The sequence below is a fragment of the Euleptes europaea genome, chromosome 2 (assembly GCF_029931775.1).
Source record: "Euleptes europaea isolate rEulEur1 chromosome 2, rEulEur1.hap1, whole genome shotgun sequence".
NCBI classification, from domain to species: Eukaryota; Metazoa; Chordata; class Lepidosauria; order Squamata; family Sphaerodactylidae; genus Euleptes; species Euleptes europaea.
This window is the reverse complement of record NC_079313.1, coordinates 108210876-108231586: the sequence shown is the minus strand read 5'-3', so window position 1 is coordinate 108231586 and position 20711 is coordinate 108210876. Positions and strand designations below refer to the sequence as shown.

The 20711-nt window shown below is 42.8% G+C and overlaps 1 protein-coding gene across 1 annotated transcript in view; it reads left to right on the top strand.

Annotated features, from left to right (window-relative positions):
• The window catches only part of LOC130473347 (ATP synthase subunit e, mitochondrial-like), a 119052-nt gene that overhangs the window by 71289 nt on the left and 27052 nt on the right, over positions 1 to 20711 (top strand). The gene's annotated exons all lie outside the window — the stretch shown is intronic.

Below are 20711 nucleotides of genomic sequence, written 5' to 3'. Positions count from 1 at the left end.
GGATCCTGCAGAAAAAACTCTTTGCATCCTCAATGACTTAGGATGTGTACAGATTGCTTGGAGAGGTGCAGCTTAGCATTTCTGTGCTCCCCCTTTGCCGAGCTTGGCTTTTGATATCTGACCAAAGTGGCTTGACTGATTGGGATGGGGTAAATGCCATTCAGCAACTGCGTAAAGTTTTAGTTGCCTTGAAGGAGGTGGTTGAGCAATTCCTGTTGAAGAACTCCTTAGGTCCAGTTGAATTAAGCAACTATGGACCAGTCATTAGTATTCCCTCTTGGGCAGGGTGGTCAAACAGGTGGTAGCAGTATAATCCCTAACTTTTTTTTGTTTCCTGAAAATGATTATCTTTTAGTCTGGCCAAAGGCCCACTTTGCAATATACACATCCTTAATTACTAGGGAGGAGCCCCGTGGCACAAAGTGGTAAGCAGCAGTACTGCAGTCCAAGCTCTGCTCATGACCTGAGTTCGATCCCGACGGAAGTCGGTTTCAGGAAGCCGGCTCAAGGTTGACTCAGCCTTCCATCCTTCCAAGGTTGGTAAAATGAGGACCCAGCTTGCTGGGGGTAAAGGGAAGATGACTGGGGAAGGCACTGGCAAACCACCCCATAAACAAAGTCTGCCTTGTAAACGTCGGGATGTGACGTCACCCCATGAGTCAGGAATGACCCGGTGCTTGCACAGGGGACCTTTACCTTTTTTAATTACTAGGGTTGCCAGCTCTGGATTGGGAAATACTGGGAGATTTTGGGGGCTGAGCCTTAGCAGCACGGGATTTGGAGAAGGGAGGGACTTCAATGCCATAGAGTCCAATTGCTAAAGCGGTCATTTTCTCCAAGTGAACTGATCACTATCAGCTTTTTGTTTGCAACCCTATGTGGATGCTAACATCAAAGCCTTTCTGTTTGAGGCATCTGGTTTTTGGAATACCTTTCTGGTGCCAGATTTATTGACATTCTAGTGACCTGGATAGCCCAGGCTAGCCTGATCTCGTCAGATCTCAGAAGCTAAGCAGGGTCAGCCCTGGTTAGTATTTGGATGGGAGACCACCAAGGAAGTCCAGGTGTGCAGAGGAAGGCACTGGCAAACCACCTCTGTTAGTCTCTTGCCATGAAAACCCCAAAAGGGGTTGCCATAAGTCAGCTGCAACCTGACGGCACTTCACACACAGTACCACATTAAGACCTGATTGATTACACAGGCATTATTTTGTGAATTCATGGTTTGGTAGTGAGTTCTGGGTTTGGGATATGTTGTTTTGTGCTTGTTCTTACTGCTGGGTTTGGTATTTACTGCCAGTGTTTTGTTTTCTTTTACTGCCTGCTAGATATGCTTTTTTAAAATTCCTGCAGTTACTGGTTTTTTATCAGTTTATGTCATGTAAATTTTAATGCTGTTAGAAACTATTTTGGGACAAAATACTTTTGCAACAAAATAATATTGTATCAGGGAAAGGGATGGACTACACCAGGGGTGCCCAGTGTGGTGCCTAACACCTTTTCTGGTGCCCACCAAGTGTTTTAAGAAAGTGGGTGGGGCCAGGTGTGTATTTTGCCTAGCAATGCTTCTGATTGGCCGTTGGAGATTTGACTAGTCATACAGTAACGAGAAAAAAAGAGGGAATCTCAGATCCTTTCATACTGTATTTTCACAGTCTTTCATACTGTATCCTTCAGATTTCTTTTGATCTTTTTAAAAGATAATAAATCTTTGGCAACAGAGTGATTATCACTTCCCATGCTTTTGTCAGCAACTGGCACATTGCGAGTAGCATTTAATAAATATGACATAGTAGTACTAGAGGAGGAATTTGGGGGAAAGTACAACTTGAACAGAATGGGTGCAATGTAGATGCTGAACTATGAATCTAGAAATCCCCTGTTTCTGTCATAAGCTTGGTAGATGGCTTCATCAAGCTACTATCTCTCTCAGCCTCTGTTTCCCCATCTGCTATTGGGAATAACAACAATACTGTTGTAAGGATTACCAGAGAATATATGTGAAGTACTTCGACCACTCTGAAGCACTAGATAAATTATAAGCTGACTATAAATAACGTAAATAATTTTTTTAAAGTATTCCTTTCATCTTCACCTTGAAATACCTGTCGTTGAGGCTGGCCATGACCATTTGGAGACTGTAAGCAAAACATTTTGATCAAGGCCAAATACTAAATTCAGAGGCATTTTAAAAATTCATATGCATGCATCCTTGTGGGACTTTTAAGAGAAAAGTGCAGTCACACATACGCACACACTCCAAATGGAAAGAGATGGCTTAGTAGTCAAGGCATGACAACATCTCTGCTGGTTGTGGGTTGTTTCTATTCTCACTCTAGAATGCTGCCTTTAATCGATACTTCAGCAATCAGATATCCAAGCCACCGGGATAAATACACCAGCTTAGCACTAGGAGGTACTTATGGGCTTAGGTTTCAGATCCACGTAAATCTGTGTCATTGAGTCCCTGAGTATGGGGGGAAATGGGATAAAAAAATATGCTGTATGAATAATTCTCCTTCTCTACCTGCTTCTCCTTCAGTTGAGACTCAGACCCATGTTTTCAATGGAAACTCAGGAATGCAATTCAAACTGGGGCAGAAGCAGATGGGTGGGGAAGTTATGGGCCAAAAGTGGTAGGTGTGGGGGGGAGGAGTACTCCTCTTCCCTGATCACTGCTTCTCCCTGTCAGTTATTTCCTTTCCCAATACTGCTATGCAGTGGAGACATGGCAACTGGATTCTCAAGACACGAGGAAGTAGCAGAACATGTAATTCTGCCCCAAGGTAGTTTCTTAAAGCATCACATTTAACACTTTACAATTCTTAGCTTAAGCATCCTTTGCTTACAAACACAATTATGCTACCTGAATCACCATGATGTATTTCACTATGCAGAGTCTCAAGATCAGGGGTAGTGTTTTGCCAAAGGGTGTTTGTTTGTTTTTTAACCAAATGCCAGGGGTTTAAGATTTAGAAACAACAAACCAAAAGGGATTTGTTAATAACAAAGGTTTATTAACAACACAGCAGATAGATATCAGCAAAAGGAAAACAATGCTTATGCGACAGCAGATGAGCAAAAGGAAATAACCAAACCAATACTTACAGAGCAGCAGATAATTATAATAACAAGAACACCAGTGCTTACACAGCCTAGTGGGTGACAGCAAACAGGCCCTCCCGCCAACCACCTGAGAGCTCTCTGGACTGGTTCTCCTGCTTCCCTCTCTTAGACTTATATACCACAGGAGGTTTTGCACCCGCATTCCTAATATGCCATCACAACAGATTACATATTTCAGGCCTTCCCAGTGTTGGCTGATTAACTTCTGTGCCTCTTAAATGCATATTGCTTTTGGTATATAAACAAAGAAAGACACAGAGGAGAATCATAGAATCATAGCGTTGGAAGGGACCACCAGGGTCATCTAGTCCAACCCCCTGCACAATGCAGGAAACTCAACTACCTCCCACACACACACCCAGTGCCCAGAAGATGGCCAAGATGCCCCCCTTCCATGAACTGCCCAAGTTCATAGAATCAGCATTGATGACAGATGGCCATCTAGCCTCTGCTTAAAAACCTCCAGGGAAGGAGAGTTTACCACCTCCCAAGGAAGCCTGTTCCACTGAGGAACCGCTCTGTTAGAAAATTCTTCCTAATGTCTAGATGGAAATTCTTCTGATTTAATTTCAACCCGTTAGTTTTGGTCCGACCTTCTGGGGCAACAGAAAACAACTTGGCACCATCCTCTATATGACAGCCCTTCAAGTACTTGAAGATGGTTATCATATCCCCTCTCAGTCTTCTCCTCTTCAGGCTAAACATACCCAGCTCCTTCAACCTTTCCTCATTGGACTTGGTCTCCAGACCCCTCACCATCTTTGTTACCCTCCTCTGGACACGTTCCAGCTTATCTACATCTTCCTTAAATTGTGGTGCCCAAACTGAGAATTGTGGCACACCGCCTAACTCCTTGAAATGGTCTTCAGCATTTCCACTTGAGGCAGTGTCAGACTTTTGGTGGGATACCTAAGAATGTTTTATCACTTATTCTTGGGGAAAAATGTTTAAAAAAAACAAAAAAAACAAAACAAAACAACAACTGACACTTGAATAAATCTGGGTGGATGGGAATGGGAGGGATTTTAGTAGGCAGGTATGCAACACCTGATATTGTGTCGTGTTTTAGAATCTTTTTGCATGGAATCAACAACAGGAATCAGGTAGTGGTGTGACTTACATATACCATCAGGGCACTGTCACATATGACATGTAAATGGCTTTCAGTCCTTCTTTTTCTAGTTGGGCCATGTGTGAAACTTAATGCAGGATGGAACATGGAAGAGAAATGGAAAACATGCTATAGTCAAAACAGGTTTACATTCTTGTAACGGACCAATTTAAACCACAGGCATGAAGATGTCCTAATTGGGAAATGTGTTCCATATCTTGCCCTTTTCAAAGCATCACCCACACCCTTGTGCAGCATTCCTCTTGCTGCATCTCATACAGTGGTGGAATAGCAGAACACAACATATGGCATATGAAACCTTTCCTTCATTATCCAAGCTGTGCCCCATAAATTGGCTTGGCAGGGGCTGACCTGCATCTGTAGTGTATTACAGATCCTCCTGATTTATCGCATTTTGTTTACTCCTCCCCCCACCCCAGTTGCTAAGAGATGCAGAAAGGCTATCCTCCACCTTCTCTGCAGTGTCTTATCTTATTGATCGGTTTGGATGTTTATCTTGCTTTCTGCTGAAGAATCAGCCTTGTTGGGGACACAGATTAATGACCACTCCTCTTCTCCCCACCTGTGATTATTCCATTTCTTTTCTCTGTATCTCAGATGTATAAGGTCCATCCTGCCAACTTGTACCAAGTGGTGGGTCCTCTTCGATGATATCTTCTTATGACCCCTCCGATGCTCATTATTGCAACTGATGACAAATGAGTTACTTTGATTATCTGCCCGTTTACCAGGTAAATGTAGATTCATTGTCATGACGAAGAGACAGCATTTCCTTTACAAAGGAAATAACTGCTTTAAAACAGTTAATCATGGAGCTGACTAGAGGGAAGCTATTCCGTGACTTAATTCTGAATAGTATCCAGGTTCTGGCTGTAACCGCACTTGTATTCCCAGTGATGTATTAAGAGTTTGAAAATGTTATAAAATATACTGTTCGCACTTTCTATGTATTCCCACGATGTATTAAGAGTTTGAAAACGTTATAAAAAATACTGTTCGCACTTTGTTTGGCCCCTTTAGCTGTGAAGATGTCTTCCAACCATTTATAAGCCATGGTATCCAAAAACCCTTTTAAAGCGATGTTTTTTATAACATTTTCAAACTTTTAATACATCGCTGGGAATACAAAGTGCGGTAATCCCCAGTGTCCTCACACTGCTTGGGGACAATGACCATTCAACCTATATGTACGTGGAATGCTGCCCAAACAGCATTCAATTTAATTTCAAAAGAGAATTTTTCAAAATGAGTGAATTAATCAAATGCAAGTTGAAAGGAAGAAGTGGGAGCGTCAAATAACTTCCAAGCATCCGGAAGATGTTTAAAGCATTACAATAAAAGCTAGTGTTAAAGCATTACAATAAAAGCTAGTGTTAAATGTGTATCACAGATTAGGAAAGACACAAATGAGTCCAAGAGGGTGCCCGTGTGGTTAAGAAACAAAACCAAGGAGCTAGAAAAGGCAATTAGCCTTCCTTTAAAAAGTAGAGGACTCGCTTGTCTAAATGAGGGAAGTCGAAATGACCTCAACAAACACATGTAAGTTCATAAAGCAAGTTAAAAATAAAAAGGATTAGGATTTGAGCAATTCGTTTCTAAAAGCATTAAAACAAAGGTTTAATTAGATCAGAAGCAGCCAGCCAGCCAGGGAGGTGATTGGTCTATTAAATAAAAAGGGCATAAAAGGGATGTTGAAGTAATAGGTGATTGCAGGGGAGCTAAATGTATCCTCTGCACTGGTCTTCACTACCAAAGATATTTTTTTGGGCTGCCATGAAGTAGCTTTTTTGGCAGTCAATAGTGAATAAATCACTGGAACAGGAAGATGTACATCCAAGAATTCTTAAAGAAAGCAAATATGTAATTGTTCATCTTCTAACAAAAATATTAAATTCATCACTGAAATGAGGAATGGAAAAGGAGTACTATTTACACCATGCAAAATTAATGTATGGAATGTATTGTGTTAAAGACTACTAGTTTAGATGACTTCAAATCCATGAAGGACAGGAGTATCAAAAGCTGTGATAGCTGAATGGATCTTCCATGTTTAGAGGCATTGCTCTGAATACATGTTGTTGTGGGGCAAACAGCTGAAGAGATCTGTTACTTTCTTGCCCCATGGGCTTTTTTGAAGGGTTTGGCTGATATTGCAAATGAGACACTAGACGAGACGGCCCTTTGGTCTGATCCAGCAGGATTTTTATGTTCTTAATTCAGAACAAGGATTGAAATCTTGGATAGTGGCTTAAAAGAAATATGTTGTTCCCACGTAGTCCAGACTGCCTTCCCACATGCAGCAGCACATGTATTTCAGAAATGAGTGCTGGCATTTTAGGCAGTGCTAGGAGAAAATAAAATCCAGATGGCTCCAAGTGATAACAGAAGGTGGTTGTAGAACCAAGGGTGAAAGTTGGGACTGGACCAGATGGTCCAGAGCTTTCAGCTGCAGAGACTCCCAAATATATTTTTAGAGCAGGCGGCATCTTAATAGGAAGGCGGTGTCATGGAGATGTCCTTTGCAGATCTGCGTGCTCTGCTGCTTATCCAGCGCTGGATCACACAGCATCTTGCAGCAGCATATACCCCAAAAGGCACGACAGCGCAGATAAACAAGATGCCCCAGTTTGCTCCCCCCTAGATCCAGCCCTGTGACTTACAACTGCCCCACTCGGAGTTGGCTGGCAGCTGCTGCACACAACCTCAGCCTCTGACCTGGTTGCCGCTGCCCCCCTGCCCGCTGCCAGGGGCAACTGTCCCCTCACCCCTCCTACATCTGGGCCTGGCTAGATGGCTTGTATGGCCTCTTTTACCTCTATGATTCTATGATCTAGAACCCACTTATTTGTCCTTTTGGTGGTCCACAGTATCTGTAAAACTTTCCTCTAACACCACATTTCAAAAGAATTGTTTCTTTCTGTCAGCTTTCTTCACTGTCCAACTTTCACATCCATACATAGTAATGGGGAATACCATTGTATGAGTAATCTTGAAAATGGGTATTCAAGTTCTCAATGAGAGTACCACTTGAAAGGCCAGAATCTTTCCCCTGGTTGTTCTTAGTGTATGGATCCACAGACAAACAGACCAGCCTTTTTATCTCAGGGAAGATGCCAAGTGGTGAGCAAAAGTATGTATTCACATATGAGGCTTAGATTCCTTTTGTTGTTCATTGTATGGGAGAGAAAGGAAAAGCTCAGAAGAGCCATTTATACTATGACAATATATTCTGTTGAACATGGGTTTTACATTCACATTACAAACCCAGTTGAAACAAGGTCTGCTTTAAGCTTCATGGGTGAAAAGATCAAAATCCTTTGTGAAGAATAGATTTTACAGCAATGGCAGATTTAGCAAGTGTGAAAAGCTACTAGGATGCACAGCAAATTGCAAAGTAGTCATGTTGGTTTGTTAGAAGAAATCGAGCAGGAACAGTAGGGTAATACTTGTGAACAGGACCAACTAATTCACCACAAATTAGTCAGCAAGCTATAGGGTTCACCAGAACTCTTCTTCAGGGTAGATATTAAGCAACACAAAAAATCGGAGAGGGTGGAGAGATTATAGGACCAGATGGAAAGCCAAAGACTGTGAGTACCATCATGTCCTACAATATCCTTTTTGTTCTCTTCCCTTTTTATTTTCCTTAACATACAACCTGAAGAAGAATTCTAAGCGAACTCAAAAGCTTCCTCACTACTTGGTGGTGTCTTAGTTGGTTGTAATAAAGGTATTAGGCTACTATTGTATTTGCATGCACAAGACTCCAGTCATTAAATGAAGCACCTGTTCTCTTAATCTCATGGAGATTTTCAATTATTCAAGCTCCTAGATTGTGTTTGCTATCATCTCAACAATGGAGTTATTTGCAGTAATGCAGACATGATCTGCGTGCTGAACAGAGGTTGCTTTATATCAGGGCTGCAAGGGTTAGTAGATTCCATTGTTTAATTGATAGGAGCCCATTTTACTCGGTTCTCAGTGTTCGGGTCCACAGATAGACTAACAGAACAGCCTTTTGATCAATAAAAAGAAGTAAAATCGTGGGTGTTAATTTTTGTTCAGATTAGCTTTGTTGTGATACTACTGTAATAGGAAATGACAAATGTTAAATGTTAACCATTTAATAGTCAAAAGATATTTTCCATTCCCATTTGTAATTCTCAAAGGCATTTATATGGAAGTTTTAGTAGTATGCAGATATATTTAATTTTAGTTTACTAACTGGTTGATTGGGACGTGGAATGGTATAGTATAGCCTGATCTCATCAGATCTTGGAAGCTATGCTGGGTCAGTACTTGGAAGGGAGACCTCCAAGGAAGGCTATAAGTTGGCTGTGACTTTCCAACATTCACACACACAACTGGTTGATTAGTGAAAAGGCAGGCAATTCAGCTGCTAAAAAATCATTGATCATCTGACAGCTGTAGTTCCTATACGCAGAGTGGAAGCAAATTATGAGGCAATAATTTGCCAGACTTCTCTAGTTGCAGAAATCAATGGTCACATTTTGAAAAGGAGTGCAGTCTTTGAAAGAGCCCTCATGGTGGACATTTTGGAGGTAGGTGGTATAAAAGCCCCAGGCCAGTTTACCTGCATTTTGGTGCTGCCTTTTCATAGGCTTTCCCTATTCCCTTGTAGCTTGATTTTCCATAGGTCGATCCCAGACAGCTTGGTCTTGTGCCTTGTTTTCTACCATAAAGTCCAATCAGTCAGAGATTTGTTTGAGACTAATAGCCTACTTTGGGGCATTTGTCACAACTTGAAACTCTGTTTTTGCATTTCTCACCATCTTGCTTGTTCTTCTGGCATCTCTGGTGCAACATAATGGCATGTAGCCTTCTACACCCCTCAGCAAAGTTTGAACCGGCAGAAGAACCACTTAAGCTGGAGAAAGTCATCAAACTTTGCTAAGCAGAGACATGAGATAAAGGCCTGTGTCCCTTTTGTTTGCTTGTGCCCTGCCTGTTTTAATATGGCCTATTCACAGACTGTTTGCATTGGGGCTGGTCTATCTTGTGTTGGTGCAGGAGTAAGACAACCTTTAGAGATTCTTTCCAGGGCTAGTTTTCTGATTTGACTGTTCCTCATGGCCAACTGCCATCTCTCTGAAGGTATGAACGTTTATACTATCATAGTTTAGCCCTTGATATTCTTTCATTCATTCTTGTAGGAGGTGCTGACACTTTTAATAATAACCTTGTTCAGCCTTGGGAAGACAAGGAAACTGTTTGACAGGCTTCTTCCTAGCCTTTAGTAAAAAAAATTTTTTAATCTGTGCCAGGGTATTTAGGGGGGAAAACACATGCAGTGTGACTACTGATTGCTGATGTGTGGACTGATTAATAGCCTCATAGTAATCCATTCATAAATCTAGATGCTAAGTGACAGTTTATCGATTTTCTTCCCAAATGCTTCTTTGTGCCCCGAAGTCCATGTATCAGCTCCCTGGGCTTCACCTAATTTAGTCCACACAATCTGTAACAAAACCCTGTCTTATTCAGTGGTCTTACAGTTAATTCAGAAAAGAATGTTCCAAATCAGTCTTCTCCCCCCCACAAGCACGTTGACAACAATGGGTTGTTCCTTTTCTCCACACGAGTAGACCCCAGCTGTTTTTGGATGCGCGTTTGCATGGATAGATTTAGCATATAAAATAAACCAGCCAAACAGAAATATGGCTGGTAGCAATTCCCATGAGTATGGTGGTGCTTTCCCCATTTGATGAGATCATGGGAATTGCTGTCGGCTCTGTCCACGGCTGCCTGGCTCACCCGTTGCATCTGATGTCCTTCAGTGCATACAGCTGGATTTGGGATGGGTTGTTTGGAATCTAATGATTGGCAATTTTATGTACACTGTCCTGAGCTCTTTGGAGGAAGGGCGTGATAGAAATGTGATAGACAAATTCAACCAACTAAGCGTTTGCACGAGAATGTTTGGAAAGGTGTAGGTAGAGCAATCAGGATTTATTTGGGAAACAGTTACTGTTAACCAGTGGGAGATCAAACACACTTTATTTTTATGTCTTGGAATCTCCTTCAGTTTTTGAAGAGAGACCTCTGTGCTGCCAATAGTGCACTCTCGGAGATTGCTCTAAGCAGGTTCTTTTCAGGATCACTAACGCTGTATCCTTCAGGGCCTCTGCTTCATCCTTCCTGCTGCTCCTGAGTGAGGCCTAACAAGCCATTTATTTAGCTTCATCTCCCTCGTTTGATCTCTGCTTGATGCCTCCCAGGCTCCTTTGCTGCAGCCTTTGCCTGAACAGCGTCCAGAGTTTTCTGTTTGCATAGAGATTTCCTTTGGGAATGATGGACCAAACTCCTCAGCGGGATCTGTGCTCTTCTCAAATATCCACTGGTTTCAGAGGACCCCCCAGAGTTACTTGTGACAGATGGTAATTGACTCTTGACCAACTTGTTTGGTACCTACAGCCAACATCGAGGGTCCTTTTTGATGTTCGTTTATGAGTTGGCTTGGAAACACCAGATGCATTCGCCAGGCTGCTAGCTGCCCCCCTAGTGAAGTCCCAGAGGTTGGGGCCCCTTCCCCCTGGGGAGGTGTTATCATCCTGCAGTGCTAAAGATGACATGTAGAGGTTACTCTTTAATCACTGGCTCCTTTCCAATGCCAGTTCCAGAGGTTAACCACCACCCTGTAGCCTGGCCTGTTCACTCTCTTCCTCCTGCTTCCATCCAAGTGCTAGGGCTCCCTTTCCCTGAGGCCTTCTCCAGGTTTTGTCATGGCCACAGCACTAGGGTTGCTAGCCTCCAGATACCAGCTGGAGATCTCTCGCTATTACAACTGATCTCCAGCCGACAGAGATCAGTTCACCTGGAGAAAATGGCCAATTTGGCAATTGGACTCTATGGCATTGAAGTCCCTCCCCTCCCAAACCCTGGCCTCCTCAGGCTCTGCCCCAAAAACCTCCTGCCAGTGGCGAAGAGGGACCTAGCAACCTTACACAGCACCCTTTCTTTGGGGTTAAGCCAGGGGGTAGCCAGACTTCCTGGGTCAGCTGGGTCTTGCTTCCCTCTTGGCCAGTAATATGGCCTTCTGCATTTCCAGAAGGGTTGATGCTCTCTACCTTGCAAAAGCTCCAAGCCTGGCTGCCTGCTGCTCCTTCCCCAACTCCTTCATCTGGGGCCTTTTATCCCTCTTCCCCTGGCCTCTCCCAGTTCCTGTTTCCCTATTCCTACTCCTGAGCAGAGCCTTTCTCTCCAAAGGAGACCTTTATTCCACAGTAAGCTAATACTTGTTGCCATTTTCCTTGGCAGCTGCGACCTTGTTCCTGCTTCATGTGGCCTTTCCTTCTGCCCTTCAATTGGGCTGCTACCTTCCTGTCGGTTGAAAGATCTTTAGTTCTACGTCTTGCAAATTAGATAATGAAGAAATTTGAACAGTTCATCCATTGGTGAAATGCTCTTCACCTGTACTCCATGTTCTGTACTGCAGTTCAACCAGTTAAAGGAATCTACATAGCAGGAAGCACTCTTGGCCCACACCACAATTTTGAAAAACAAACACACTAAGATCTTATAGTGCGGAAGCAGTGCAGAGCAGAAATTGCCAGATGGCTGTGAAGTTAATTTTTAGATGCCAAATGTTATATCCCTAGTTGAAGAACATATGGGCTATGCAGACTCACCTGTGAGTAAGCATTATTGGACTTAATTCTGAATACACATGCATAGGATGATGTGAAGCATTGCGGGGGGAGGGCTTTTTGGCATAAGACTTGTAGATTTTTTTACAGCATATTTGTGAACACGTTTACTCAGTTAAATTCCAGGAACTTAATGGGTCTTTTTTCTTGGTAGGCAGGCTTAAGATTGCAGCTCTAATGTGAACAAACTGCTATTGTGACTCTGTAACACATTTGGGCAAGTCCAGCGATAATCCATGCCTTTCACCTTAACAGGCATAGTTTACAAACTGCTAACTTAAAGTACTCTCTACTGCACTGATTTGATGGCATATGTGCTTGAGAATGAGCCCAAGTGGTTTATGGCTTTCACTGTTAGCACTTAACTGGTGATCCAAGAATAAAATAAATTCAGATTACACTTATACTAATGCTCTAACCTTTTAAAATTCATACTACTTTTGCAATAGTAGCATTCTTTTGACACTGTTGTCAATGCCCTTTCCCTCAGTGCTCAAGAAGAGGAACATCAAAAAGACCGTAGTAGAGCAGGAGGCATGCAGAGTTGCTGCTAACATTCTGCCCTGCTTGATACTTACAGGACAATGATTAGCACATTACTTTTGCAGGACAGTACTCAGCTCAAACCCAACCCCTTTCTGACTATATATTACTCTTCCTACACACTTGACACTGAGAGACACTGTCCTTCAGTGTTACTACTCTGAAGATGCCTGCCACAGTTGCTGGCGAAACGTCAGGAAAGAAAATTCCAAGACCACGGTTACACAGCCCGGATAACCTACAAGAACCAATTCTGCCCTGCACTCCCTCTCCCACCCATCTCTTTACTCTCAAGAGACTAAAACCTACAAGAGCTGTTTGTGCTGCCATTACTTGGAGAGGGGCTGTGTCTCAGTGGTAGAGCATCTGCTTGGCATGCAAAAGGTCCCAGGTTCAATCCCCAGCATCTCCAGTTAAAGGGACTAAGCAGGTAGGTAATGTGAAAGACCTCAACCTGAGACCCTGGAGAGCTTCTGTCGGTCTGGGTAGACCATACTGACTTTGATGGACCAAGGGTCTGATTCAGTATAAGGCAACTTCATGTGTATACTCTGGATGTTCAGGCCAGGGATTGCCTCATTATACAACTTGTAAAAAAAGAAGAAGAAAAGATCTCCCATTTTATCCAGGGAACATACCTGATAATATGGACCCAGCATCATCATGACTGGATGGTGAATTTTTTTACGGAAATCAGAATTTATATAGCATTTAAAAATAAAAAGGAGAAAAATTCTAAAATAGCATACACACTTTTTTTTTTGCTTTCAAGTCGCAGCCAACTTATGCAACCCTTTAGGGTTTTCAAGGCAAGAGATGTTTGCCACTGCCTGCCTCTGCATAGCAACTCTAGTATTCCTTGGTGGTCTCCCATCCAAATTCTGACCAGGACCTAGGGGAGGGGCTGTGGCTCAGTGGCAGAGCCTCTGCTTGGCATGCAGAAGGTCCCAGGTTCAATCCCTGGCATCTCCAGTTAAAGGGACTAGGCGAGTAGGTGATGTGAAAGACTTCTGCCTGAGACCCTGGAGAGCCACTGCTGGTCAGAGTAGACAATACTGGCTTTGATGGACCAAAGGGCTGATTCAATACAAGGCAGTTTCATGTGTTCATGTGTGTGTACTGTGCTTAGCTTCCGAGATCTGATAAGCTCAAGCTAGTCTGGGCTATCCAGGTCAGGGCACACACCTCATTACAAGTAGAAAAATACAAGCTTTGTGCACTACCTGGAATGTTTTGTCAAAGTTTTCAAACTCTGATGACTTCAAGAGTCCTTTTGGTTTTCAAGCCACTGCCAAGGGTTTCTGTAACTGGGGGGAGCAGATGGCTGTCTGCCATGACTCTAAAGCACATGTAGTTCCAGAACAAAGAACCAAAGAAAGCCAGAAACTCACATCATGGTCTGAATCTGTTCCAACTGAAATCTCCCCAGACAAAAGAGAATTCCCTCAGGATCTATTAAGAAATTTTTTTTTTAGATCTGACACATGATACCAGTGATGGAAAATATATCTGACACAAAATAACAGTGTGCAAACTTTGAAGTTCTCCAGAGTTCCTCATCAGGCTGGATGTTTAAAAAAACAGGGGAGTTGGGGGCGGGAACAAATAAGCTATGATTTTAAGGCCTCTGCCAGTATTTTGTACAGAATGTTTTGCTGATTTCATTGGCTGTAAGGTATGCATAGTGTGTCTTATCAGGAAGACATTCAAACAGATGGATTGAGAAAGGAGCTGGATAGGTAAATTGACCAAACTTTAGAAATCTGGACAGGATGAATAATTTTCATCACAGAGGCCATTTGCAGGCAGACAAAAGGAAAAGGATTACTGAATCTTGTTGCTTGTTCAACCGTTTTGTTGTCTCACTCCTTAAGGTTTTGCTGCTGATATACTTGACCTGGATTTCTACTGTAGCTCTGTGCTGGACAGAGTTCATTCTACTGGGTTCATTCTACTAGGGCGAAAACGCACAGTCGCTTTATTCCCTGTTTCAGCCAGGATTCAGCCAGGATCGAACGCACGTTCGGTGAAAACGCATGTGTTCGATCCTGGCTGAATCCTGGCTGAAACAGGGAATAAAAGAGGCTAAAGCGACCGTGTGTTTTCGCCCTTAGTTTCCAGGGCCTGCTAGCTCCTTTTAAATGTCTTCCTGAATCAGCAGGCCTAAGGGCCAAACTAAACATTTTCAGTGTTATAAAGTTTAGCTTAATATCCAAACATGTTGGCAGACATACCTATCGTGACCCTAGCCCAGTTCACTAGTTATAGCGAATGCACATGCAATCTATGTACGGTATACACTTGATTGTTCTTTGTCTGTGCATTGAGTAAATTCTCATGTTACAGTCAACACTTGTACAGCTAAACGTGTGATACAACCTCATATTTATCCAAGTACTGGTCCCTGATTTAATTTATAAAGTGAATGCTCATTGGCTCTTTCTTACAAATACATGTAAGCATGGATAAAGGCAGGATGTACACTGTAACATTTCATTTATTTACTACAGAATTTGTTTTCTTTCTCCAACTTTTTTTTACTACCTCTCAGATGGCAAAAATGAAAGATGCATGTGCTATGGTAGCATAGGTTACAGTAGTCTGCACTTGATTGTTCTTTGTCTGTGCATTGAGTAATTCTCATGTTACAGTCAACACATGTATAGCTAAACATGTGATACAATCTCATATTTATCCAAGTACTGGTCCCTGGTCTCCAACTTTTATTTTGTTTTACTACCTCTCAGATGGCAAAAATGAAAGATGCATGTCCTATGGTAGCATAGGTTACAGCAATCTGCACTCTTTTTCAAGTCTTGGATATACTTGCAATTTTTCATGTAGAAAATGTATTCATTTATTTCATTTGTACCTCACCTTTCTCCTCAATGGGGACCCAAAGTGGCTTACATCATTGGTATTTATACTTTTAAATTCCATAAATATGCTAAATTGTACAATTTTCTATACTAAGTTATAAAAAGAGCCCCATGGCGCAGAGTGGTAAGCTGCAGTACTGCTGTCAAAAGCTCTGCATACAACCTGAGTTCGATCCCAGCAGAAGTCGGTTTCAGGTTGCCAACTCGAGGTTGACTCAGCCTTCCATCCTTCCGAGGTTGGTAAAATGAGTACCCAGCTTGCTGTTGGGGTAAAGTGTAGATGACTGGGGAAGGCTCTGGCAAACCACCCCGTAAACAAAGTCTGCCTAGTAAATGTTGGGATGTGACGTCACCCCATGTGTCAGGAATGACCCGGTGATTGCATTTACCTTCTACCTTTACCTTCTACCTTTTAAGTTATAAATGATATATTTTGTGTTGTTCAATCAGTAAAATAGGTTTAGAATCATAGTATCAAAGAATCATAGAGTTGGAAGGGACCTCTAGTCCAACCCCCTGCACAACACAGGAAATTCACAACTACCTCCCCCCTCAGTGATCCCTGCTCCATGCCCAGAAGATGACCAAAAACAAAACAAAACAAAAAAACACCACTTCCAGGATCCCTGGCCAATCTTGCCTGGAGGAAAATTGCTTCCTGACCCCAAAGTGGCAATAGGCATTTCCCTGGGCATATAAGAAAGGGCCACATGAGCCAAGCACTGACACAACCCTTCCTTCCCTCCCTTTCATGATCTGCCTAAGTTCACAGAATCAGCATTGCTGTCAGATTGCCATCTAGCTTCTGCTTAAAAACCTCAAAAGAAGGAGAGCCCACCACCTCCAGAGGAAGCCTGTTCCACTAAGTAATTGCTCTAACTATTAGGAAGTTCTTCCTAATGTTTAGCCACAAACTCTTTTGATTTAATTTCAACCCGTTGGTTCTGGTCCAACCTTCTGAGGCAACAGACAACAACTCCACTCCATCCTCTATATGACAGCCCTTCAAGTACTTGAAGATGGTTATCATATCACCTCTCAGTTGTCTCCTCTCTAGCCCCGAGAAGACTCCAGCTTTGTGGTGAGGTGAGAGGAGAAAGGAGGAGAGATTGGCAGAGAAGAAAGAAAGAAAGAAAGGGAGAAGAGTGACAGAGAAGGGGGGAGAGGAGAGGAAGCAAAGGCAGGGGATGGGATGCCCCTCCCCACAAGTTCCTTGTGGGTTTCCCACTTGTTGCTTATATTCCAGTTCTTCCTCAAAATAATTTCTGTTTTTTTCCTGAAAAAAAGCAGAAAAAATGTTGTCCCTACCCCTTCCCCGGATTCAAAATTTCTGGAAATTTTACATTGCTAGCTAGGTATTGTTCTAAAAACCATTAAAGTCTTGTCTGTTATTTCTTTTCCCCCACCCCTTCCTATTACAAACACTGACCACTCTTCATGCTGCTAGAATCCAACATGATCTTAGTCAATCAGGATGTTTGTCTTTTTGGATGAACCTTCTTGCAAATAGTACGTGACAACCTCACTGTGCATTATAACCAAATTTAGCTGGCAATATATTTTCTTGCCAGAGTCCAAGTCTGATCAAGGCTGTGTTGTCCCTTTGTCTTTTGGCATCTGTGCACCGGTTCTGAAAGCAAGCTGGGGTATGTGTCTTTACAAAGCCTTTTTTCCCATTTTCTAAGATGCCATATGGTGCTAGATGTCTCTAGAGGTCCTGGCTAACAATAGTTCTGTACTGGGGCATTATAGTTTTGTTGGTTCTATTTTCAACCCCTTTCCTAATAATCTCCGAGCATAGAGTTTGTCTTTTTCATCACTGCCACACTGAGATTTTCATCAGGAGCCCCGTGACGCAGAGTGGTAAGCTGCAGTACTGCAGTCCAAGCTCTGCTCACGACCTGAGTTCGATCCCAACTGAAGTCAGTTTCAGGTAGCCGGCTCAAGGTTGACTGAGCCTTCATCCTTCTGAGGTCGGTAACATGAGTACCCAGCTTGCTGGGGGTAAAGGGAAGATGACTGGGGAAGGCACTGGCAAACCACCCCATAAACAAAGTCTGCCTTGTAAACGTCGGGATGTGACATCACCCCATGGGTCAGGAATGACCCGGTGCTTGCACAGGGGACCTTTACCTTTTTTTAAATCTACTGTAATTCCCTCTCAGTCTCGGCCAGTTCATACCCTATCAGCATATAAGTAAAGCCAGGATTTTTTGTTCAATGTACATTTACCTATGTTGAATTTCATTTGCCACGTTGTCGACCATTCACTCAATTTGGAGAGTTCTTTTTGTACCTACTCTCCATCTACCATGATTTTCACCATCCTGAATAATTTAGTATTAAGCTTGACCACTACATGGCTCACCTCCAGTTCTGAATTATGTATAAACAAATTAAATAACACCAGCTCCAATATAATCCAGTTACAGTTATCACTAGGTCTGAATTCCTCAGTACATTGGCAGGTGTTCACAAACCATCAGAGTGTGTGTGTGTGTGTATTCCTACATCCAGTGAAATGGGCCATTCCCTGGTAAAAGTTATACCACAATAAGCCATTTTGTCTTTATGTGCAATAACACTTGTCACCAGAAATGCAGTGTGCATCAAAAAGAACAGCTGGGACACGGCCACATATTCTTCCTTTTTAAAGAGAACTGTATATTATTTATTTGTGGCTCCTCACCAGATGTTCATTTTCACACAACAGTTGCCAGTGCGTATCCCTTGGACATTATAAGCATGAGCAAGCACATCGTTCAGTGATGGCTTTGACCACAAACCTTCATAGTTTGCTTTGAATATCAGGTCATAAGCCACAGCTCTGGGGAGAGAGATAACTGCTTTCCACACACGTATAGAGAATGGTGAAATTATTTTCCCTTGTTCGCAATCAGGTTTTGCTTTAATGCTGTTTCTGAAATTATAACTCAGCCATTGCACAGAGCCTAGAGAAATGTCAGGGTATACTACAGACAGGAAAGGAAGAGGTGGTGAAACTAAGAATTAGTAGTGTACCATAAAATCCTTTCAAATGGAAAATACTAGAAAACTTCATTTTGCCTTGTGGTAATAGGAGAAAGGTCTCAAAAAATGTTACTTGTGGTTAGTGTTGCCAGGTCCCTCTTCATCAACCGCAGGAAGTTTTTGGGGTGGAGTCTGAGGAGGGCGGGGTTTGGGGAGGGCAGGGACTTCAATGCCATAGAGACCAATGGCCAAAGCGACCATTTTCTCCAGGTGAACTGATCTCTGTCTGCTGGAGATCAGTTGTAATAGCAGGAGATCTCCAGCTAGTACCTGGAGGTTGGCAACCCTACTTGCGGTTCCCTTTGCTACTGTAAAATTCACGCATCAAGGGGAAATGGAAACTTTGATATATCTTTTCTTTACCACTTCAGTACCAAAGAAGCCTGGTGTGGCAAAAACGTCCTGGATCTCTGACGAAGAAAACTATATTTGTCTTAATGTAGGCAGGGATAGGAGCCTTGACTTCAGTTCTGGCTGCCACAAAGCTGGGATTCTGACTCTTTCAATCTCTCCCTCATTCAGGAGGGGAAGATAAGATCTGACTCTATTTTCTTCCCGTCAGGCTTGAAGAAAGCGAGTCCCCAACGAGCAGTTCATCCTGTCCTGTTCAATTAGGAGGGGCTTCTTGGCTGCCACCATCTTTTCAGATCACATCAATGTCCCCCGCCCCCCCGCCTCCATTGCTGCCTTTCCGTCTTCGATTTCAGTGAGATAAACTCATTCCTTTGTCGCTATTAAAACATACAGGACATTGTTGTGAAGTAACACTGTGCAGTAACACAGGCCACCATCCTCCCATGCTCCTAAGAGACTTGAAGAAGATGTGTTCAGAAGGTCTCCTCTAGAAAGGATGACTGCGTTACCCTGTCCAGTAGTGTGAAAGTGGGCCTAGAAGCTGCAATCCCATAGTTCTTTCCTCCAGCATTATCTTGTTATTATTTGTGTTGATATTATCAAGTGATCAGTGCGCACAGTGCTTTACAGAATTATATAAGCCAGGGGGGAAAAAACAGATCCCTGCCCCTATGAGTCTTAAACTCTCAATTTTGGCAATGGCAGGAGATAAGGAAGAGGCAACTGGTGACAGACAATGGAGATGAAAGGAATGGAAGAGGTAACAAGGGATGGACAGTAAGTGGGAGATACTTCCCGCTTCTTGTGTCCGTTGGCCCAATGGCTTAACTTTTGAGACTTATGTTGCCCATGGTTCTGAAAACTGGATTCAAAATATGGCAAGTGGAGTGATGCTGATGGAAAGTGGTTTCCTCTTCCCCCTCCTGCTGCAACCCACTGAGCACCCTAGATTTCTGCTCTGGGGGATCCCAGTAACCTAACAAACACTGTGAAGGGTGAAATGGGGGCTTGCAGTGGGAGGGATCAGCAACACTTACCCTCTGTGCCGCCAATGGAAGTACTCTTCCACTAGCATAAGTACTGTTACACCATCCAGGCTTTGCTGGGGTCTATTCAAAAACTTTGCAACAAATCAGGTTTGGGAAAGACTGGAGAAAACCCGGGGAAACCCATGGAGGTGCATAAATATACCACAATGCTATGGGGAAATGGGGAAATCTTGCTCCCCCACAGCATTGAACCCAGAGCAGATAAACCATGGGGAAGTGTCTAGTGCTGGAAAGTGTGAATTTATCTTGCATTTGAAATCTACTGTTTCGCTCTTCTGCTTCCTTCTGCTACCAATGAATGGCTGTGTGGAGTGGTCAGCAGGGTTTTCCTGAGTGCAGCTGTTTTTTTCACATTGGAGAAATGCCGTATGATGGCAGTTGTGTGTGTGTATGTGTAAGGTAGCATTTATTAATTGACAGATTGCCAAAGCATCTCGCTATCCAATATGCTGAATGCCTTTAAAAAGTCTTGGTCGTTTCCGAGCCATTTTGAAAATCGAATCTGTCTTTCTTTCTTATTTAAGGATTAATGATATAAAATATCATTTCAGACCCATTAACACATTTGAGATGCTGGATGAGATGCAAAGCGTTCCTGGAATCCTCTTAAAAAATGTTAGCTGCCAAAATGAAAGAGAGACGCATTTCAACAGTTATTTTTAATAATGTAGCGGATTTAAGTCCTTCGCTAATGTGCCTGGACAGGGAGATTGCCTTGCTTAACAGCAAATAAATGAGAGGCTGAGAGGAACAGTTCTGACGTCTCTGACATGACTGTGAGCAAATGAAGATGCCAAAGAAAGCAGAGTTGGATGGTGTGCTTCAGCCCAAGCGCAGGCATAACAGTCGATTATTTTGCTACAGCTTGGAGAAATGCAAGCAGGGCAAATATACCTCCGTCACTGCAGTTATGCTTGCCCTTGAAAACATT